General features: G+C 36.9%; 1 long non-coding RNA gene across 2 annotated transcripts in view; it reads left to right on the plus strand.

The window, feature by feature from the left end:
- The first annotated feature begins 1060 nt into the window (after positions 1 to 1060).
- The window catches only part of LOC123290226 (uncharacterized), a 60334-nt gene continuing 36580 nt past the window's right edge, over positions 1061 to 24814 (plus strand). Inside the window, exons 1-2 of one of the 2 annotated variants that reach the window (XR_006534598.2) lie at positions 1061 to 1341; positions 1472 to 1611. This is a non-coding gene — a long non-coding RNA (uncharacterized lncRNA). Of the gene's footprint in view, positions 1612 to 24814 lie in introns of both variants that reach the window. The other variant, XR_011493045.1, reaches the window with a different exon arrangement.

Genomic DNA, 24814 nt, shown 5'->3' on the forward strand with positions numbered 1-24814 from the left:
ACATTGGTCATTCTGAAACCTCTCTCCACTAAATGTTTTTTATATTCAGGCTCGTATTGTACTTTTTCCACACTAATAAATGTTGAGTTTGAATGTGGTTCCTTTTTCTTACTGTGCTTATTGTAAAGCAATCCCACGCAGCACTAATGAGGAGCAGAATTTCAAGACTGGTGTCATCCACTCTACTTCTGGTGGCTCTCATTTCTCACCACAAATCCTTTTGTTGGGGGGAGAGTAATATTAACAAGTCATCTACTAAATCATGTGTAATTGCCATGCTTAATACAGTACAAGCTTGGCAATTGTGAGAGACTAGAACAGTTTTCTACCTACTGGTGATTAAATAACTCCTCAACATATAAAAGAAGTATTGAGCATTTTTTCCTTACATCACAAATGAAATCTAATCTAACTTCAAATACCACCACACGTTTTATAAAGATATTTTCTTCAACACATCTTATCCTGTACGTACTTGAAATGAATTAAAGTCCTTTTCACATATTTACTATATATCAAATAAACCCTTTGCCATGCCATCTATGTCTAAAAGACTATGGTTTGATCATTTTCTTTTTTCTGAACATTCTAGAAAACATATTATATATCCGAACCGCCATGAAATATCCTTCTTGCAACTTTGCCAATTTCGAAATGCTCCTTTGAACAGTTTATCATTGGTGTTCTCCATTTCCTTTCTTAATCCCCTTTGAGAATCAGCCAAGCAAATACTAGCTAAATTTATTTGAATTTATTAATGTGTCTTAGCCTGAACATTTCTTAGTGAAGGGAGATCGCAGGGCCAGGAAGAATAAAACTCAATTCTTGGCTGAGGCTCCAGTAGCATGGGGTAATATTAGATGAAAAAATAGAGACTGAGGGAATGTAAACTCTAGTTTATTCAGTTCAACTGATTTTCTTCCTATTAAGGTGCATTCTGTTAGATAGTTTTCCTCCCACTTACTAAATAACTAAGCTCTGACATCATAAAGAAACTGCAATTCACATCTCTAAAGCTAATGTCACCCAAAGATAGCTTGCTATTTTAAATAATATGGAAACTGCTCTGGGATGACAGATAAGTAAAACAATCCTCTTTATTTTTAACTGCTTTTGATGTGTTCCAGATTTTGAATATTCAGACAGAGGAATAATGGAAAAGTTATTTTTTTCCCTTAAATCACACCTTCGTACTCCCAACTACTATTCCTCCACCCTGAACTCTGAACTTTTGAACAAAATTGAAGAGTCCAGCTCTTTTTTCTTGCCAGAAGAATAGTCCTGGGCTTAGTTTCAGAAGGTCTCAGATCACCGGCAGTCTTTCTACAAGAGTACTCCCAGGTATATTTCTAAGCAATGTCCTTTCTCTTGTTGGGGGAAGTTGGAGAACTTTTCTTCTTGGTGCCATATCAGCTTAAGGCTGGACTCAAATACTGAAATGCTCTGTCATTCGTCTTTGGCTCTCTATCAGTTGTGCTGAGGCTCCACAGGAGGACCAGATTTCTGTCACAAACCAGCAATGGAAAACCAGGATCACATCTACAGCTCATACTTTCCAGCTTGTATCAGACAACAGTGTTCCTACACCAAGATCTTACGCAGGATTTTCAGGTAACACCATTGTTCAATACAAAAAATGTATATATTTCATTCCTACAATGAATCTACCTACAGGAAAAAATAAAAGGCAGTGGTTCACAACAGTCATTATTTTTACCTATCTGTTTAGGGAACCTCATTAGCCATTTTTTAAGGCTAGCCATAAATTCTCCTAGTTTTCCTTCTTCTGAAAATCTCTTGACTTTTTCCTCATTCCTGAAGGGTATTTTCTCCGGATACTGAATTCTCAGATGACAGTGCTTTTCTTTGAGTACTTGAAAAATGTTGTGCCACTTCCTTTTGGCCTCCATGGTTTTAGATGAGAAATTTGCTATGTTCAAATTGTTGTTCTCCTATAGGAAATGTGTTTTTCTCTCTGGCTGCTTTCAAGGTTTTCTCTTTGTCTTTAGTTTTCACAAATTTAACTATGATACGTGTTGGCCTGGATTTCTTTAGGTTTACCCTGTTTGATGTTTGCTCAGCTTCTTAAATGTGGAGTTTTATGTCTTCCACCAAATTTGGGGAGTTTTTAGTCATTATGTCTTTGAACTCTTTTTTAGTCTCATTCTGTCCTTTCCTTCTGGGACTCCAAGGGTATGAATGTTAGATCTTTTGTTATTATCTAACAGATTCTTGACACTGTTCATTTTTTTTATGTTAGTCTCCTTTCTCTCTGTTATTCAAATTGGGAAAATTCTATAGCTCTGTCTTCATGTTCACTGATTCTATCGTCTCGTATCTCCATTTTATTACTAAGTCTATCCAACAAGTTTTTAAATTATCAGTTATCATATTTTTCAGTTCTAAAATTTCCATTTGGTTCTCTTTTTTTCCAACTTTCTTGAGGTATAATTGACAAACAAAATTGTAAGATATTTAAAGTGTACAGCGTGATGATTTGACATACATGTGCATTGTGAAAGCATTCCTCCCACTGAGTTAGTTAACACAGCCATCACCTCAGATGTTTACCTTTTTTTTTAGTGAGAGCATTAAAGTTCTGCTCTCTTAACAAATTTCAATTATACAATATAATGTTATTAACTACAGTCATCCATTTGGTTCTTTTTGTATTACTGTTATTTTTCTGCTAAGATTTTCTTTTTTTTTCAATTGTGTCAAAAGAATCCATAATTGCTTAGTGAAGTATTTTTATTACAACTACTTTAAAATCCTTCTCACTTAATTCCAGCATCTGATTCATTGGGGTATTGGTGTTTGCTGATTATCTTTTCTCATTTGTTGGGATTTTCCTGTGACTTTTTAATCATCTGCTGGACATTTTGGACATTATGACTCTCTCTAAATTCTATTTTGGGTTTTTTTAGGCAGTCTGATTTGTAGCATGAGAGTCAGGTGGGTGTGGATGTTCAGTTTCACTACTTTGTTGCAGCAAAGTTGAGGTAGAATTTCAGCTCCCCACTGAGCCTTAATGACACCAGGGGATGGAGAAGTTAAGTGGAGTGCCAACTAGTCCTGCCTCCCACCATCTATTTCTCCTTCATTGACACCATATGGGGATGGAGGCTCAGCTCCCCACTCTGCCCTGCTGATACCAGGGTGGGGGAAAGTGAAGTGCTGACTAGATTAGCCCACCTTTGTACCTCCTCAGTCAGACTCACGCTGTTGTGTGGGTATAGGCATCCAGCTCCCCCAGGGCCTACAGATACCTGCAACGTGGACTAGCCCTGCCTTGAACCCCCCTTTCTAGTCTTGTTGATATTGGGTGGGGGTGGAGGCTTGGCTCCCTGCTTGGAAACACTGACCCCTCCCCAGAGAGGAAGCAGAGCACCATGCTTGCTTACACAGGGGGAGGGCGGAAGAACGTTTCCTTGGCTGGCCCCACTAAGACCACCGGGAGATGGTGTGGTTCGTCCATTAATGTTTAGCTGCAGTAGGGAAAAAGTTTTCTGTTGACAGGCTACCCTTTCTCCATCCTTTGGCTAGGAGGAATAGGATGTCCTTGAAGTTTTAAAAAGATTTTTTTCTGTGCCTGTTGATGTTTGAGAATTGAAGGCTTCTGAAGTGCTCTGTTTGGGACATAGAAGAGGCAATTAAGGAAGCCCAGATGACTCATCACTGTGTTGTTCCTGAAGTCCTGAGGTCTCTGGGCAGTCTATCTTCTTCCCACCTTCTGGAGTCTTTCCAGACTTGTTTTGTGTGTTACGTCCAGTGTTTGTTTGTTTGTTTGTTTGTTTGTTTGTTTTTATAGCTTTTAGACAGGTAATCTGGGAGGAATGAGGCTATTCCATCTTGGCTGAAATTAGAAGTCCCAGTGTATATTTTTTCTCTCTCCTATTTGTACATATACATACATAGAAAAAAAATCAATTCAATGCTGATGAAAGCCTTCATGTATACCCTACATTTTTAGGTAGATCTTCAATATGATTCTAGAACAAAATTATAAAAAATTGCACAAAGAAACCATTTCTTTTCCTACTTTGTAAATTTGTGGGAACATAAAGCACTGTTTAAACCTTAAAGTCTTCTGTCCTCTCTAGCCCTGAATGTGAGTATTCCATAAATATTTTTGCTGTGAATAAAATGAGACCACACGTAAAAAAGAATATTTTTCATTCAATTCTTACTATAATTTCCAAATCATTTTATGATAAAAAATAGTCTTCAGGCCACTCAAGAACATGAGGCAAGAGTGATGGGACCAACATATCACAAGGATTGAGGTGAAGGATACAGCATAAACTCTGTCAAGTTGAGTTGGCATAGGAAGTATTGATGTGAATTCATGACTTTTAATAGATGTAGATAAGTGGATTAAGAAATAGGTGTACATATAAGCGAATTTGTGTATGTGTGTGAATCTCCCAGTTCTAGCCTCTGAGAGGGCCCAGACAGCAATATCTCAGAAGCAATAAGCACACTGAGAATCCAGATCCTGTTTTCTAGATATCATTTCCCACTAAAATGAACCAGAAGTCCCTAGAGAAATGACTGATTTGAAGACTACTGCGGGAAAACTACAGATGAGCCTTGAATATTTTTTGTGTGAGAAAATAGAAATTGCTCAGAAAATGATGGGAGAAATGTCAAGAGAATACAGAAGCCAGCTTAACAGTGCTTCCACTAGTCAAATCTAGGAAAATCTGAGCACTGAACAAAGTATGATAGTAACAGATTATGACCTATTGGATAACATAGGAATTTATGAGTGAATGCTGATCTAAGTAAATGAATGAATGAACAAATGAATAAATGAGAGAAGAGAACTCTCTCTATCTTAGAGTAGAATGTCAACTAATAAGAAATGACAAATTTTAAAAGTATCCATTTGGCAACCTCCTGGTAATAATGGATTCAGACAAAAATTATCAATAGATACTAAAACTAGAGGGTGAATGTGTGATGAAGAGCATGATAATTCAATTATCACAAAGTATCCTTCCCATTAAATACTTATTAAAAATATTTAAAATACCAAACCCTTATTAAGTATTCTTATAGTGGAGGAATTTGACAGACATTTGGTTTACTAAATGGTAACTCAACATTATGTTCTTATTGATGTGATACTTTGAGAAGAACATAGCATCTACTGTGGTATACTTGCGAAAAGAACGCATAACTTAAATCTAGGAAATATCAAGCAAATCCAAGGAACTGGTCTGTATGCCTCAACAAAAGTCAAGATCCTGAATACAAGGAAAAAAGTAAAACCTAGAGGAACTTCTCTAATTTAGTAAACTAAAGAGACATGACACTAAATGATTAGATTCTGAACCAGAAAGGAAAGAGCTTCTAAATAATATTACTGGGGCAACTCACAAAATCTGAATGGGGACTAGAGGTTGGATGTCATTACTGTATTGATGTTAATTTTTTTTTATGATTGTACTGTAATTATATAGAAGCATGGCTTTTGTTGTGAAATGCACATTAAGATACTTAGAGCTAACAGAGCATTGTGTCTCCAACTTTCTTTCAAATGGTTTAAAAATTAATATGTGTGTATGCATGTATATATACAGAGAGAGCAGGGGAAGAGAGAGAGGGAGTGTGTGAGAGAGGAGGCAGGGAGGGAGGAAGAGAGAGAGAATGATAAGGCAAATATAGAAAAATACAACTGCGATACTGGGACATCTGCATAAAGAGCAAGTAAGAGACAGGAAGTTCTCAGTTTAGCTGAGTGTCTCACTCAGTTTCCAGGGCTGACATTCCTCCATTCCAATTCCTTGGTTGTTGAACTTGGAAATGAATAAATTTGGATAGTGAGGGATACTTGTATTTGCTAATTTAATAAAATTTCGTTAATAATTATTTGACTAAATACTCTTTGATAAAAAAGATTTCAGTTTATATTCCACTTTTCCAAATTAATGGTAGAAATTATTTTAAACAATTATCGTGATTGGCTCTGGGCACACGGTAGGATTGCACATCTCCCCACCCCCAAATTTGGCATAGACGTGCACAGTTCTCTGACCAATGAATATTTCACTTCAGAGGGGAGCTGTAAGAACCAATAGCGTGAGTCATTGTTTCCACTTCTCTCACCGAAGCAACGCAGGAAGCATGTGCCACATTGAAATGAAGCTTCCGTCATCCTTGAATGAGCCTAATTCAGAGCTTAGCTCACCAACCATTGACATTTAAGCGAATGATAAGTTAACTCGGTAACTTTGGTGGGGGTTTGTTGAGGTGGCATGATCTACCTGGTTATCATCACTAACTTTAAATGATCATCACTGTATGCCAGGCACTGTGCTAAATGTTTACATGAATTACCTCAGTTAATATAATAACCTATAAAGTTGGTTTTATTGTCCCCATTTTACACATAAAGAAAATGAGTCTCAGAGAGGTTACATAACTTGCTAATTTCACACAGCAAAGCCATGGCAGAACAGGGAAAGATGTCTTCATCCCCGAATATTATGAGACATAGTATTTTTAAGTACTTTACAATCATTCATTTGAATACAAACCATTGAAATAATAGTTAGAAATGAATCTCATCAAGTCATTAAGCTAATTCTCAAGGAGCTTTCCTTATCAACTCTTGGGATGCTGAGGGTACAGTAGGGCATAGCAGGGGTAGCAGGACTTACGAGTGAGAAATTTCTACTGAAAAAAATCTTACCTTTGAATTTCTCCTTTCTGTATGACCTTGGACAACTTATTTAACCTCTCAGTCTCTCCCCAACTACAAAATGGCATTCAAAATACCTGCCACCATGGACTCCTCTGAGAAGTAAATGAATTACATGTGCAAAGGACTAGTACATTGGTTCTGTCCTTCCCTCCCGTGGGATATTCTCTCTCTCTGTCTCTATGTCTCTCTCTCTTCTCTCCTTCAATATAATAATTGCTTTAGAAACATTCTATGATCTAGACTGTTCACTAATTCACCATCTTCCCAGTTACTTCCAATTAATAAGAAAGAATTTCAAAGGTTAGAAAAGAACAATTTTCATGAAACTTTTCTCTTGTGGAATTTCATGCTTAAAAAACTACAGGCTAAGAAATACAGTGCTTCGTAATATACGAAGGAGAAAAGCAGGTTTTAAAATTCCAGCCATACCATTTCCTAAATTGTCTGGTTTGGAAATTTGGGCCCTTCAGATCGCCTGTGCCCTGCACACCTGAGTAGTTCTCCATGCTCTGGGAGGGGGTGGTCTTTTCCAGGAACTTTTGGTTGCAAACTATTACAGGAAAAGCTATTCTATGGCTGGTCCTTTTGTTCCTTATTTCCATTAGAGCATGTTTGTCGGTCAATAAATTTCTGCCTCTTGCTTGTCTCTCAATTATATCTGGTGTCCTCCACTAAACAATGAAATACCCAGGCATTTTCCACTTTCCTGACTTCAGCTAAAACTTGTTTGACAAGGCATGAACATAACTCAACCTGCCCTTTACGGCTTAATGGAGAAAAGCCATTGCATGCCAGTGTGGATTTCCTCACTGTTATGTTATGCTCACTGACACCAATGGGTGCTTTCTTCTTCTATAAGATGGAAATTTCCTGATATTGCCAGACAATTACTTGATAGTGCTTGCCTTTTGTTTATGCCCTTACCAAGGGTCCCACCGGAGGCTTCCCGATGGGAACAGTGTTGGCCAAACTAAGAGCTCTTGGAATTCCACTAACATAGGCTGCTTTCTTTTCCCCTTTCGTGTTTATTTTCAGTCTCTAGTTCGATTGGATTAAATTTCATTTATTTAGACTTCAGCAAGAACAACTGACGTAAAGAAAGGTAAGGGAGTTGAAGCTTAATTTGAAGAGACAGTGAAGTAAATTACTGACATAAAAATATCAGATCACATACACAGGCTTACTCACCCTCTGAGCCAAACGGCCTTAGTGAAACTCCCCGTTAATTCCCAAACTAGGACAACACGCATCCGCAGGTCGACTGGTACATTGGAAGTCAGAGGAAACAGCTCTCTGATTTTCTATTTGGCACGCTGCAGTTTCATTGTAAAGTTAAAGCTTGGCAGTGTGACATCAGATGGAAATACATGCTTGTGGTCAACTTGACACTTGCACGGTACTCTTAAAACTACTCTGAGTACACGACTTTGAACTTTTAATGCAAGAACAAGAAGAAACTCAGACTGATGTGATGTGCTAACTATAGCCGTTTATAAGATTCACTTGGTCCATTATTTGAGATTGTTCAGTGTTTGTGCAACAGTCTTCCAAAGCAAGGGTCATTTTTATATTTCAAGGGAAACTAATTGAAGAGGGTAAAGTTTTTCACATCGTCTAAGGTATTATTATTCTGTCACTAAGATAACATCTTGCAGTCATTCCTTATTTCTATTCCTACTGTCAGTACTTTCATTCACTCACTCAGTATCTAGTCATCAGTCTTCACGGGGACTATGATAGTAACTTTTAATGTTTCCTCACTCCAGTGCATTCAAAATACTGCAGTTAGTTTAGTATTTCTAAAGAATAACTTGAACATCATGTACTCATCCACTCATATACTTCGCTGGCTTCCTGCTGTCATCCCAGGAATAGCCATCCCTCATAGTCTGGAGTTCAATCCTTGTACCTCGTGATCCCAGCCTACCTGCTGAATGCACCATAGCACCCCTTCAGGTACAGTCGAGCCCACCTAGCATTCCCACATACACCTGCTTTTCCCTGGTCTATGCTTTTATTATCTATGTTGTCTCCCCAAGACTACATTACCTCTCTTTTTATGCTTAGAGTCCACACATTTTTACCACCTGCTCAAATTACACCTGCCATATGAAATCTTTCTTTATACTCAGAGTTTTGCAAAGAACCCTCCCTTCTTGCAATATTTATGTACCAAAATTAGTAAGAATTTTTCTTATAGATGTCTAAAAGCTATATTTTGTCAGAACTCTTTTGTGTGGAATTTTATTTATAAATTTTAGAATAACTTATGAAATACAGATGGGGTCTAAGGAAAGCTTAGATGGACACACATTATTGAGGTTCTTTGTCTGGTTTAAAAAATTTGGTGTGTCAAATTGCCTTTCTACAGAGTGGACGTAACTAACTGCCCTTCCCCAATTATATCATTCTATGTTAAAGTGGCCTTTTCCCAATAACTCAAATGTATAAATTAGCAAAAGATCCATTTTCTGACTAGTCCTTCATAAATCTAATAGTATATGTATTATTTTTCTAGTCATTTATTCTTTCAACTACATACCGTAACTATTTCCACAAATGTCTTCTCCTTTACTAGTCTCTTGGCTTCTTGAAGTAAGGATGTGTGCCTGATTCTTCCACAATTTCCTGAAATTCGGGAGACATAATGTTACATAAATTATGAGTAAAATAATCAACCAATCAATCAATTGTACAAGTTATTGGTGTCACCTCTTATGTTACTAGATCTATAATTTAAAGCCTATGTAAATGTTAGTTATACAAAGTAAGACAAAAACTGTGCAAAACAAAAATATTTAAGAAGATTAAAAAATAGATAACTTAGATTGGTAAATAATGTAGGAAATTTTATTTGGCTTCTATAGTTTTAAAAATAAGCAGGCAACACACTTCAACTTTCCCCATAAGCAAATATCCAGGAAAAAATCAAGCTAACTAAGGAAATACGTAATATTCTACTTTTATAAGCCTCATTGTCAGAAAATGTAGCCACATATTTTTAAGTCATTTATCTGTGTTCTTGGCTATCGTGTCACTTCATAGACAAGATGCTAATATACACACGCTGAGTGTTTGCAATGGTATTCATGTTTTCATACCTCTGAGGGTAGGGTGTCTGTTAGCTCATTTCTATCCCTCCACAGAAGGGGTTTTAAATCTGTTTTGAGCCATTCTATAGTTGCTATTGTGATTAAAGAGAAATATTGTGACACCAAATCTTGATTATCCAAGGCTGTGAGGGGCAGAAGTGTATCAGTAACTCTTTTTAAAAATATTTCAGCCATTGCTTTTCATTCTGTTTCCCCACTCTCACTGCTCTGCCATTGCCACCAAACCACTGACAAAACAGAATTGTCTGCACAGTAAAAAGAGAGAGACTGTGGGATCTGTTGTACCTCTCTCCAAGATCTTGAATATCTTCTACTGGATGCTGTGTAGGCCAGAAGGAGCTACCGGTATGTAGAGAAAAACTATTAAGTTTATTTACAATCCCCACGGTCTAACTACCTATGGTTCTAAGTTCTTGGAAGAAGGTACTGCCTATCAAAAATTTAAGGCAATAGATTAGCTCAGTTACATTTCCAATAGAACGGATTAAAAACCAGGAGATAATCAACAAAGTTGTCTGTAAACAGCAGAAGCGAAACTCCTGCATCCTTCACAATGCTCGTAGTTGAGCCTTCTGGGGGTAGGTTAAGAGCGTGAAATGGGTAAGAGAAACCTCAGCTAAATTGGAGTCAGAAGCGCCTGTAGAGGGAGCTCTCATGCCCTATGAAACATCATCAATTACTCCAAACAAACGCTGGCGTCTCTGACGGGAATAACAACTACTTTACTAATAAAGGAAGATTTTGCTCCCTGCTGGGCGATAGTCTAGCCAATGAGAAATGCTGCAGCTCAGCCAATGAGAAGCCATAACCACTCTGAACTGCTACTTTCCTCCACTAGAGGTTGGTTGAGAACAGTCTCTTCGTCTCCCCACTAAGCTTCCCTCCTTTGTTCTCCAGATTTGCCCATGGTTCGCCATAGCATGCGCATACTGAACTGCAATTTTTTTGGCTATTCCTGAATAAACTTGTTTTGAGGGTAAAATAACTGGTGAGTTTGCTTTTTAAATTTACAAGAGCCAAGACCGCCAAAACTTTCATTTTATTCCCCCTCACTCTACTGTCTGGTTTGAGAAAAGTGACTAAGTGAAAGAGGAAGGGGCCAGGAAATTATTTTCAATTTAAAAGCATGAAATAAGCAGCATGAACCAGAAATCACGGGGCTCATATTTCAGAGTTTAATCAAGGAGCAAAAGGGAGCAGCAACAGGAAGCCTGCTTCAAGAGTCTCTTTTGTAGCGGCAAAAGAAAGAAGCTGGTGGGGCCTTTTAGAATATTCTGGGATTGAACTAGCTTTTGATTTGTACTAAAAGCTATATCGTGATGCTAGTTTCAGTGAAAAGGGAATTGTCCAAAATTTCCCTGGATTTTCTCATCAAAGTTTTGAGCTTTTAATATACTGTGTTCTTTTCTTTGGATGTTATGTGGTCAATGGTCTTGAGTAGCCCAGAAATTCTGAGATATCTCTGGTAGCCAAGAGTATAAGAATGTGCCAGGGGCTGATGGGCAGTTCCCGCTGACACATGACCAGATTGTTTTGAACCATTCGGGGAGATGTACAATGGTTAGAGCAGATGTCATTGTGTGTGTGGTGGGGGGCCGGGGGGGGGGGTCCTAGTAGCCACTCTAACAGTTATCAACACTATCAGTTGACTTAGTAACAGTCAAGCTTCCGACTGGGTGGGGGTTGGGAGTACAAGAGGAGGACTGTTCAGGTACTTTTCTCTGTTCCCTTGATCACTGGCTTCTGGTTCACTGACAGACTTAAAAGTCCAAAACGTATTAAAATTCTAGTTGCTGAACTTTGGTTTCTTTACTTCCTGATAATGGGCCAAGCCCTGAACTTTGAAAGAAGTCTGAGGTGGAGAATGAATTGAGGAGAGCACGGATAAGGATGTTTATGATAAAACACTCTCTTTCTTCCTAAATGGTTTACCACAAATGATCTAAAAAAGCAGCTGTGGGGCCTTGGTAAGTACACAGCTGGGACAAACCCAAGAGCCTTTTATTTTCCTGCCAATAAGATACTCTATGTTGCAATGTTGAACAAAGCATATTTTTGATAGTAAAAGATAATGTATCCTCCTAGTTGCAGTGTTTCATGTGGATAATTTGTAGTGAATTCCCCGTTATATGGCTGTCACATCACATTCTTTAGTTTGTGGCTATAGATTTATCTCTAAGAGCCTTCATTTTTAGAAAATCTTTTAATAAGACCTCAAATTTCTTATTATTGACTAACTTCATTACAAAATGGAAAGTATTCCTCTAAGAGTCAATAAAGGGTTATATATGGAAGGTTACCTACAGCTCATTTGCAGTCATTTATTTTCATGTAACATATGAGTTGGAAAATATAGTGATATAACACAGCCATAACCCAAATTACACAGTTCACTAATCATCCTCTCCTAGTTCATGCTAAAAAGTTTTAATTTTAAAACAAGAAGCAACTAATTGAAAGCAAGATGAAAGTAGAAGGTGTTTATAGAATCTCCCACTACTGTTCTATCATTTGTGAATACTTTGAAGGAAGGTGTGCAGATACAAGAAATCCAGGATCCCGACCTTTCTTGTCCCTTCTGCAGCCACTTGCTTGCTGGAAGTTGTAGCCCAACTCTCTCCCCCAACCCTCACCCCCTCACACATACCATAGTATGTCTAGAATAGAAACAGCATCTTAGGTTGCTTATTTTCAAGCAGAAGATATTATTGCACACAAGGTAAGCAGAGTTTAGAGGAACATAGGAGTGTCTACTTGGTTCAGATTACCAGCTTATTTTCCTAAATCTACTCTTTTCCTGCCGTGAGTCCTTCTCTCCAAAGAACTCCAGGAAGCCTCTGTTCCCTAAAGCCACTCTGATTTTGTTTCAGATTCAATGGTAAGTTGTGATTCATTTCCACTGGGTCTCAAGGAAGCAGTCGCTAAGCCTGACTTCTCATTTCCCATCTCTGGCCCTTGGACATGGCTGCTCTTACCTAATTCTCCTGAGGTCTTGCTAATTTATTCAGGCACTAAAGAAAAATGATTTCTCTTCCTCCTCTCTCATTCACTCATTATTCTTTATTTTCCACACCAAAGTTAGGATTTTTCATTTCTATGGATTATCTGAGATATTTTTCTTGTCCCCAGGCTCAAAAGGTGAAACTCTAGTATTAATAAAAGCATGCACACATTCGTTCAGAATAACATATACAAAAATGATATCCTGCTTCCAAAGGCATCATAGATGGGTTACGGTAGAAGTGATTTTTTTAGTATGCTCTGTGAGATTCACATATTTTAGTTTTGCCTTTGAAAGTTTGGCTACCATTTAAATTTTCCAACTTATCTAAAGGTAATATATTAGTACTTTGAATTTAAAATGTGTTTAGATTTGGTTAATTCTATTATTTTCTTCTTGATTTGAAATTACTTATTCTTTTCAACACTGCCTTTTCTTTGTTAACCTATAGAGAAAATAGAAGACTAGAGAACATTTCATGCATGGCCACACAAAAAAAAATTGAAGGAGGCTCAAACTAGTGAGAAGTTTCTTTGAGGAGAACCATCACCTGTTCTTACTAAAATGCAGTTAGCAAGTGGCCTTTTGTGTGTGGCACTCTACTAGCCATAACAGAAACAAAATTGCAAAGGCATTATCCAGCTCTCTTATTATAAAATTACCTTCATGTTAAAAAGTTATACATAACAAATAGTTATAATATTCTAATATATAATAAAAAGTTACTATAAAGATTATTTTATATATTATAAAGGGTGAGGATTGGTACCTCACTTTCCACCTTGGGGTGTGGGCACTGTTCAGGTGTAGTTCCAGTTTGGGCTAAAATGGGGTCAGTACATTCCTTTATACCTCTACTGATTATGGCTAAAAATCCAGGGCAGAATATATAAAGCAACTATCTGAGGACTCTGAAAATAAATAATACCAGGTGGATTGGGAGCCAAAATTAAAACTAAGATAAACCATTATCTCAAAGAGATATCTGTAACCCACGTTTACTGCAGCAATATTCACTGTAGCCAAGGTATGGAAAAATTCAAGTGTCTGTCAGTGAATGAGTGGATAAAGAAAAGGTGATATATGATATACAATGGAACATTATTCAACCTGAGAAAAGAAGGAAATCCTGCCATTGGCAACAACATGGGTGAACCTAGAGGGCGTTATGCTATGTGAAATAAGCCACACGAAGAAAGGCAAATACTGCATGGTAGGATTAATTTAAAAAAAAAAAGTCAAACTCATAGAAACAGAGAGTAGAATGGTGGTTGCCAGGGTCTTAGGAATGGGAGCAATAGAGAGAGGCTGGTAAAAGGATATAAACTTTCAGTTATAGGATGAATGAGGTCTGAGGATTTTGTGTATACTGTGTTGATCGTAGTTGATAACACTGCACTGAATAATTAAAATTTGTTAAGAGAGTAGAATTTAAGTGGTCTCACCAAAAAACTAAAATAAGATAAAGGTAAATACGTGAGGCAATGGATGTGTTAATTAAATCGATGGGGGAAAATCTTTTCACAATGTCCACGTATATCAAATCACCACACTGTACACTTTAAATATCTTATAATTTTATTTGTTAATTATACCTCAATAATGCTGAAAAAAATTACCTCCGAAAGAAAAAATAAGCTGAAAGAACTACCTTTACTGTGGTGAGTTTCTTTCACATCTCTTGGTTTAGACTCTAGGACAGCTCAAATCTCTGAACTTCATAGAAATCACAGGCAGAGAAAATTCAAAAGAAAGCCCCTTCTATTTTTGGCCATAAGTTAGTGAAGAGGAGGCTCTGTGGGGCAGAGATTGGGAGGGAAGTCCTGTTTTTTAAACTCTGATGTTCTGGCTGTAGGCCAACCTCCATCATGAAGCTGCATGCTTGTGCCATTGGTTACCATGCAAGCACCTAAAACTCTAAGAGAAAATTCTTCTCTCTCCCCAGGGGACTCCTCTGTTCCAAAGAATGAAGAGAAAATCCTCATTATTTCCTTCTCTCCCTATTTGCCAGCCTCTTCACTACCAAGGAAGATCTATTTTGACAGACCCCAATAGTATTTGAGGTCCAAACTTCTACTTTTCAGTAAAAGGCCAAGAAAAGGGTCCCATGGAAACTTAACCATGTGAGGGAAATCATAAAAGAGGGTAACTGGAGAAAGAGATCTCCTAAAAATGTGTAGGAAGTCATAGATTAATCCCCAAACTATGCGTGTGGGGAGCTGATCCATACAGCATGACACATCTTTGAGAATTTAACTCTTGTGTAGACCACTATCTATGTCGAGAGTCACATGTAGGGTCAATCTGAACAGCACTGAAGAGGCTTTGAAAATGTAATGGACACAGAAACTACAGCCCACAAAAGGTGGTTTGATACTTGCAGTGGAACCTAACTGTGTACATTGTAGGTTACAACAAAAAAACAAACAAACCAACATTCTCGAGAGGATTTTCACAGTACCCAGACTCTCATAACATAATAGTCAAAATAATTAGTATACAATCCAAAGTTACTCAACATACAAAGAACCAGGAAAACTCCAACAGCATTCAAAGGAAAGATAATAAATAGAGACCAACCCTGAGATGATGCAGATGGTGGAAGTATAAGATAAGGACTTTAAAGCAGCCATTATATAACCATGCTTCAGCAAGTAAGGGTAAACACTCTTGAAATGAATGGAAGACAGAATTGTCAGTGAAAAAATAGAAAGAATAAAAATAAATAAATGGAAATTTTGGAATTGAAAAATAAAATGAGTGAAAATAAATTTCACAACAGGCAATTAACAGTAGAATGGAGATGATGAAAAAAAGAGTCAGTGAGCTTGAAGATAGATCAATAGAAAATTTTACAATCTAAACAACAAAGAAAAACATAATTGGAAAGAATAAAGAGAGTCTCAGGGACTTAAAGGACAGTGTCAAAAGATCTAGCATTCATGTCATTGGATCTCCACGAGGAGAGAAAAAAGAATGTGGTGCAGAAAAAGTACTGGCTAAAAACTTCACAAATTTGGTGAGAGACGTATATGTTTACAGATCCAGGAAATACAGAACATCTGAAACATGATAAACTCAAAGAAAATTGTACACATTATAATTGAATACTGAAACCTGAAAAAAAAATTTTGAAAGTAACCAGGCAAAAACAGTATGTTACATACAGAGAAACAATGATTTGAATGACTTCATATTTCTTATCAGAAACCATGGAGTTAGGACACATTCGAACGTTTTTTAAAGTGTAAAAAGAAAAGACTGTCAACCCAGATTTCTATATCAAGCAAAAATATTCTTTAAAAATAAAGGTCTTCTTAGATGAAGAAAAACTAAAATTATTTACTTAAAGCACATCTTCTCTAAAATAAATGCTAAAGAAAGTTTTTCAGGTATAAGGAAAATGATAACAGAAAGAAATGTGAAGTTATAAGAATGAGGGAAGAACAAGAGATATGGCAAATATCTGTGGAAGTATATTAGACCATTTTTTCTCTTAAGTTCTTTAAAACATGAATGACTGCCTAAAGCAGGCATTTTAATATTGTTTAATTGGATTATCAATGTATAGGGCCTTAAAACATATAACACCTACAACATTTAAGCTGGACAGTTTAAGTTCTCTACATTACACATGAAGTGGTAAAATATGCTAAGTGGACGATGAAAAGTTAGGCATGTATATTATAATTTCAAACACTCACTAAAAAAACTAGACAAAGAGAAATAGTCAAAAAGCCAATAGATTTAGCAAAATGGGGTACTAAAATGAAGACGGAAAGCGAAAGCACAAGAATGAAAAACAGAGATGACAAATAGAAAACAAACCATACAATGGTGGGCCAAATGCAGCCATATAAGTAATTATTCAATAAATGGTGTAAGAAAAACTGGCTAGACATAGGGGAATGAAGGTCAGCTCCTTATGCCACCTTTTCCATCAAAATAAATTCTAGATGGATATAATATTTAAATACAAAAAGAGAAACAGTTACGGCATTGAAAAATAACTTAGATTTCTCTTTTTGATAATAGCTTTATGAGATATAATTCACCCATTTAAAGTGTACAATTTAATAATTTGTACTTTATTCTCAGTGTGCAACTATTACCGCAATCAATTTTAGAACATTCATATCACCTCAAAAGAAACCCCATAAGCTTTAGTAGTCACTCTCCATTTTCCCCAACACCCCTACACCCAAGCCCTAGGAAACTGTACTCTATTTTCTGCCTCTATAGGTTTGCTTATTTTGGACAGTTCATATTAATGGGATTGTATGAAATGTGGTACTTTGCAACTGGCTTTTTTCACTTAATGTAATGTTTTCTAGGTTTGTTCATGTTGTAGCATGTACAGTCCTTCGTCCTTTTTTATGGCTGAATAATATTCTGTTGTATGGATATGCCACATTTTATTTATCCATCCATGAGCTGATGGGTGTTTGGGTTGTTTCCACTTTTTAGGCTTTTATGGATAACGCTGCTATGAATATTCATTTACAAATTTTTATATGGACAGCTATTTTTATTTCTCTTGGGTACACCTAGAATTGAAATTGCTGGGTCCTTTTAAAGAACTGCCTGTTTTACAAAGTGGCTGCACCATTTCAAATTCTTACCAGCAGTGCATGAGGTTTCCAAGTTCTCCACATCTTCACTAATGCTTAATATTGTCTCTATCTTTGATTATAGTCATCCTAGAAGATTGACTTTCCTTCTTTTTTTGATTTATAGTTTTGGATAGCTATAAAAGCCAACTTAGTGCAGTGCTTGAGTGCTGTCTCCATGGCAAGACCATTTTGGTTTAAATTGGAATTCTACTACTTGCCAGGATGACCTACCTTACCTCTATATCTCAGTATCTTAGTCTGCTCAGCCTGCTGTAACAAAATACCACAGACTGGGGGGCTTCAACAACGGGCATTTATTTATCACAGTTCTGGAACCTCGGAAGCCCAAGATCAAGGCACTGGCAGATTTGGTTCTTGGTGAGGGCCCTCTTCCTGGCTTGCAAACACTTTCCATCTCTCTGTATGTTCACATAACGTCTTCTCTGTGCCAGCATGGAGAGAGCGAGCGAGCACTGGGCTCTCTTCTAGTTCTTGTAAGGACGCTAATTTCATTATGGGGTCTTCACCCTCATGACCTCATCTAAATCTAATTACCTCCCAAAGGACCACCTCCTAATGCCATCACATTGGGAGTTAGGGCTTCAACATATGAATTTTGGGGTTGGGGGACACAAACATTCAGTCCATAAGACTCAGTTTATTCATCTGTATGAAAAGCACTTCATAAAGTCATTTTGTGGGTTAAATGAGTTAATATGTCAATCACACAAGATAATGGCAAGGTCAAGGCCAAGACTTGATGAATTTGGCTGGTAAAGATACCATGAGGCACTCTGAAATTTAGAAAGTTTACTACTTACATAAACAGCAAAAGGAAGAGTGGCCAAAGGTACCAGCTCACTGGCCCTTGTCCCACATACCAAAATAGGTGACATCAAAAAAAAAAAGAGGCCAGATGAGTGCAACACAAGTTGTGAGAAAGCCTGTTGTTGAGCCATTGTTAGATGGCAGCTAAGCAGTTTTATAGTCTTCAGCTGTAGAGGAGGCTGGGTGGAGAAGAGCAGGTCATACCTTCAGGCCCTGGGAGGTGATGAGAAACTGTTTCACGACGCCTCCGAGGGCAGAGATGGACCATAGAAGCCCCTCATAGGCCTCCTGTCCTCTTGGGTTCCAGGAAGATCACTGGGATTCCTGTCAAGACTAGGATAACGGGTGCTTCAAGCTTTGGCCCACATGGCCTGTGTGAATACATGTAAGGTCACCTGTGCACCCTTACAAATGCAGGTAAAGCATCTTCACAGTGCTCCTGGCACATAGCAGTGGTCTGTAGTGTTCACTCTCATCACTAAAGAGAGAACACTCTCTAAGTTTGACTCTAAACCAAAGGCAAACAAAGATTGTTTCAATAATCTTTTTTCAAACTTTTCAACATTTGAATACACCAAAATTAAATTTTATGCATGGAAAAAGTGGCATTAATTATGACAATAAATACATACTAAATTGAGGAAAAATTATAACAAATACATCAAATGACACATTCTCTTCAGTTTTTCAATTTTAAATAAAAGCATAACAATTCAATTGAAAAATGAGCAAGCCCTCATAGAAATGGAAAAATAAACAGATGTCCAATCTCGCTTATAATAAAATAAGAACATATGAAAATGAGGAGATATTATACCTTACACAAGATTGGTAAAGATAGAAAAATATCGATAATATCTAGTGTGAGTAAGAATGTGAATTGGTTTAACTTTTTGATGGATAATTAAGGGATATTTACCAAAATCTTAATTGTGCATTTCCTTTGATAAACATTATATTACTGTATTTTGCCTTCAGTGGCTTCCTCTGGGGAATATATTGTGGGCAGAAAAATGGGGGATTTTATTTTCTATTCTATACAATTAAGCACTATTGTGTGTGTGTGTCTATGTGTGTGAGATTGTCTTACTGCAGGCATAGATTACATTAAAATTTATGAAAGCTTTTTAAAAATTTACGTTAGGTGCCAAATTTATGCCTTCCTAGCAACCACAGTATTATGAGACACAAGAGGGTCAAATAGATTGAGATGTTTCTCCAAATAAGTAATGGTTGCTATTGACCTCAGAACAAAGCAAATAAACTAAAATGCCTTTTAGAAAAGCAAAACTGAGTAAGCTTGAATTAGTAATGGAAGTCTTATTTTTCCCACTCTGTCAAACAATACACAATTAAAAGAAGGACTTCTGAGCAGGGCTGTTCCCAAGTTGTGAAGCACAAATGGCTTTACAACTATCAAGTTGTCACCTGTCTAACAAAATATCTGTAATAAATCTAAGTAGCAATATTTGGGGACAAAAAAGGCATAACATCGCCTCAGAGAAATGCCATAAAGAACTTAGCTAAACTCCATCCTTAAACATGATTTGAATTTTATTTATAGGCAAGGGTAACATTCAAAACATCTCACAATGGCTCAAACAACAACCAATCAAGGTAGATGCTAGCCATTCACCACTGGTTCAGCACTTCCTGTTCTCACGGGCTTAGTATAACCTCTGTTTTCAGGTCTACGTGTCTTTGACATGAACAGTCTTTAAATGACAACAGCTCATGCCTAAGTAGAAAAATTATAATGCAGAATCCCCTTCTCCTATAATTCTATGAAATAATTAATTTTTTGGCCGTCATTCCCATCTCAAGTAAATCTTTTCCAGTTCTGGAAGTTAAGGAAGATGACAAGTCGTGGTCAGTTTCTTTTTCTCCTTTCCTGACCTGAAATCACTCCTCTTGTGGGCCTGACATTGACAGGGGAGGAGGAAAGCAATTACCTTGGGTGGAATCACCTGTTCTCACATAGGTAAAACCACCCACATCAGAAATCCTTAAGCTCTGACTCCACGTTTATTGTCTCAAACCCTTCCTGCTGACCCCGTTCATGCAGCAGTGTTGGGCCTACCAACAGATTCTTCACGACTGGAGAGTGTTCCTACAGCAAAAAGTTGCAGCAGAAGAGGGTCATTTCTGGGTATTGTCCCAAGGACTTCCGGGTAAAAGGAACAACAGCAACAATCCCTTTGCCGTTGAGTCATATGAACTCCCAGCAAGCAAAACTTTTCTTCCTTTTATCTTGATGCAGAAAATACAGAAAGGTTAAGTTTGAGGTAAATCAGGTCATGATTAGGAGAAGTAAAAACTGAGAGATAGGAGGGAGAATAGAGAAAAATGGGGGATGGTTTGATGGTTGATTTTATGTGTCAACCTGACCGGGCTAAATTATGCCCAGATAACTGGTAAAGCATTATTTCTGGGTGTGTCTGTGAGGGTGTTTCTGGAAGAAATTAACATTTAATCAGTAGGCTAAGTAGAGAAGGTTTACCCTCACCAATATGGGTGGGCATCATCCAATCTATTGAGGATCCGGACGAAACAAAAAGGTAGAGGAAGGGCGAACTTGCTCTCTCTGCTTGAGCTCTCTGTTTGTCTCTCTTCTCCTACCCTTGGACATCAGCGCTCCTGGTTCTGGAGCCTTCTGGACTCCAGGACTTACACCAGTGGCTCCCTAGTTCTCAGGCCTTTAGCCTGGGACGGCAAGTTATACCACTGGCTCTCTCGTTTCTCCAGCTTGTAGATGGCAGGTTGTGGGACTTGGCCTCCATAACCACGTAAGCCAATTCCTATAATAAATATCCTTGTATCTCTCTCTCAATATATATTCTGTTCGTTCTGTTCCTTAGAGAACCCTGACTAATACATATGATTAGCAAATAATACTTGGCTTCTTTCTTCTTTATGAATTGGAGAGAACATTACTACTACTTATATTTATACAATCAAGGGAATAACTTCTCTTCTTTATGTTGGAGGAAGGTGCTAGAAATGTTTCTTCTTGAGAAAAGAAGAGAGACAATTCCTTTACGGCCTCATTTGGATTCTCCGGAGGAGGAGAATCTTTATTTCCTTATTGTGTGTTCTCCGCTCAAACAATAGCGAAAGTTTTAATCCTCTTCTTAGCAGGAGAAGTAGCCATATTTACAACTGGCTTCTGAGGGTTGATCTCTTGAGGCAGACTCTGAATATGTGGAAGTCCACTGAAGTCCACTTGTCTTCAGTTTCCCATATCACCTCTTGATTCTTGTTGCCCAAAATCTCTTATAATATGTCCCAACATGTGCCATCCTCTGACATTTACCAAGTTCTGTGCCATCTCATAGAGCTCGTACTGTTTCTACTCATTATGTTAAAATACTCTTTCATTATGTCTGTGTGTGTGCAGAAGAGGAGTTCTTTAAGATAAAATACTCAGATTACACAAGCTCTTATTGATCAAACTCCAGGTACCTTTCAGGGACCACGCTGTGTGTCATACTTTTATAGCCTGATGATTACCGTTAAATTTATATAATTTCAATGTCACAAAATACGTTTCAAAACATGATTTTTTAATGGTTGCAGTCTATTTTATCTTATGGAATTACTCTAAATTATGTAACTATTTCTCTTTTGCTGGATATTTGGATTACTAAGAATTTTCTTTATAATTAATAATGTTACGGTAACTTGAAAAAATCCTTATTCATATTCTCTTCCTTAAGCTAAATTAATAGAAGTGGAATTATCATGCTTATGAGAACATTTTAAAGAACATATTGTTACATTTACCTGCTTCCAAGATGGCAAGCAAAGTTAAGGAAAGATTTGATCTATACCATATTATGATCCAATATAAAATCAGAATTCATCTAATTTCTCACTGTGACAATATTTTCCCAAAGAAAAAAAAATGAACAAAAGTGTCCCAAAATGTTGTCTGGCAATATAGTAGGATCCAAACCTGCTTTTGTACACGTTTGGTGTGGGATGTCCTGCCAGGATCAGAAGTTAAAATTTTCAAAAAATAAGCCAGCACTAATAAAATAAATTATGCAACTTTGAAATGCCATTTAGTGTGAACTCTGTGCTTGTATTCACTAAATGAATTTAAGAGCAAGTTGGAACGGAAACTGTTTATGGGGTTAAACCTCTGTCGTCTTTTACTTTTCTGCTTGTACAGTCTGAAAAGCAGCTGAAGAGAAACATCTGATATTTTTGGCTCCAGCTGTCAAAAATAGGAAGTTAGTAAATTAAGCCTATAATTTAGGATCTTTCTGAGAAACTGTCTGGCATACCTAAGATCCTATTACTATTGGAAATGATAAGTAGTTGTAGTTAATTTCTCAGGGTTCTCACAATTCTCATACAGCAATCTGCTGAAACTGATGTCTGGCAGGAATATAAGCCTACACTTAGAAAAGTGAAATAGAAACAGTGTGAATCCAAATACAAAAACTGAAACTATTTCTCCAATTTTCTTTAATATGTATTCTGTTGGCAGTTGACTTTGAGGTAACACTGAGAAAAAGAGAGCTATTTTCATATTACTTTAAACTTGAAATAAACGTTCACAGAAGAGGTGTAAGATTCTGAAATACTTTGATGATGTATCAAAGGCTTTTGATTCCATTTTAATCTAGAATATACACTACCTCCTGGATCTACGTCAAAATGGCTTGGAGTTTCTGATGCTACATTCCAGAAGAATGGTATATTGAAAAGTTGAAAGGAAAATTGTTAAAATGGCTATGAATATATAAAAAATTATTTGTTTTATACATCCGATACCTTTTCTTGGTGGTAAAAACCTGGAATTGATCCAGTTGAAATGCTATGTTTAAAGAAATTAAAAGGCTCTAGTTTTTTAAAAAATATATAAATCTTTTATTTCTATAGTCTAAACTATTTTTACAGTCAGGGGTTATATTTGTCTTTATGAAAAATCAGCCTAGGTTTTATTTAACTTTACTCAAATACATTTAAGAATTTTATCTTTAAATAGATTACTTAGTAGATTAAAAAAGAGGCACATTTTATCTCTTACACATCTTATAGTGTGTGTGCATATGTGTGTGTGTGTGTGTGTTCATGTACTTGGTCATATAGATTTAGCTCATGATAAGACCCAGCAAAATTGTCCAGGGAATAAAACAGAATGGGATTTATGGACAAAATAGTTGGGATTAATAATATAAATCAATTAATTCAGGTCATCTTCAACACAATCCTGTCACTGAAAATATTATTCAGGCATCTTATATACTGGAGAGGGAATTCTTCACACAGTGAGTAGGTGAACTAGATTGAAATTTCCTTCAATTCCAAAATTCTATGACATAACTCTTTTATAAAACTATCTCTTTATGTTTGTTTTAATTTGTCCTCAAATCTTGACTCCACTCTCAAAATACCACCATTTTTATCTGATAATAAGAAAATTTCACTAAGTATTAATATTTTTAGAATTTCTCAACTTTTATATAGTCTTCATATAGTTTATATGACTTTAGTTTATATAGTTTTCATATAGTTTATGTGACTTTAGTTTATATAGTCTTCAAAAAGACTACAGGAAATAGTCACATTACAAGAAGGTTGGTTCAAAAGTTTAGAGTTGTCTGATTATTGAAATACATTTCCCAAAGATTTCCTGTACCTGATTATGTTTCCTGGCTACATTACATCTGCCACAAAAAATATTGGAAAATAATACTTATTAAGATAACACAATAATAACATAATGGAAAGGAAAAAACCCACAGGAACAAAACTGAATAATAGTAGGGAAATTAATTTATTTTTTAAAATCAATCTTGATGGTTGGCATTCGAAAACAAACAAGCTAAATAGAGGAAGGGGGTATAGAACGATTTTATTGATGGACCGGCCCCATGGCTGAGCGGTTAAGTTTGTGCGCTTCTCTTTGGAGGCCTAGGGTTCACTGGTTTGGATCTGGGCGCAGACATGGCACCACTCATCAAGCCATGCTGTGGCAGCGTCCCACACAGAAGAACTAGAATGACCTACAACTAGGATATACAACTATGTACTGGGGCTTCGGGGAGGAAAAAAATTAAAAGGAGGAAGATAGACAACAGATGTTAGCTCAGGGCCAATCCTCAGAAAGAACAAAGAACTATTTTCTTGAAATTCTGAAAGGAAATTCTAAAAGTACAAAACAAAAGTTTTGGAATTTAGAGGTTATGTATAAAAGAGTAACTTTTATTTTAATATTGAGGCTCTGGTTAGAGGAACAAAGATTTAGGGGGCTACTGGAAATACATGTATACTGAATGTATACTCAGTGTCTGGTGGTGGTAGGTGGTGAGTGGGATGGGATCTGGGTTAATCTGCATGCCTACTTGCCTCAGATTCCAAGGACAAACTGAAGGATGTAAGGGATTTGGGGAATAAATCATAGACCTTTCGTATTGGAATGAAGACTCTCCAGCAAAGGGATAATTGGATACTCCAACATCAGTGGAACTGGCAGGAGTGCAGTGGGGATTGGACATTAGATGGGGAGACAGACGCCCTAACAAAGAAGGATATT

Source organism: Equus asinus, chromosome 12 (genome assembly GCF_041296235.1).
Source record: "Equus asinus isolate D_3611 breed Donkey chromosome 12, EquAss-T2T_v2, whole genome shotgun sequence".
NCBI classification, from domain to species: domain Eukaryota; kingdom Metazoa; phylum Chordata; class Mammalia; order Perissodactyla; family Equidae; genus Equus; species Equus asinus.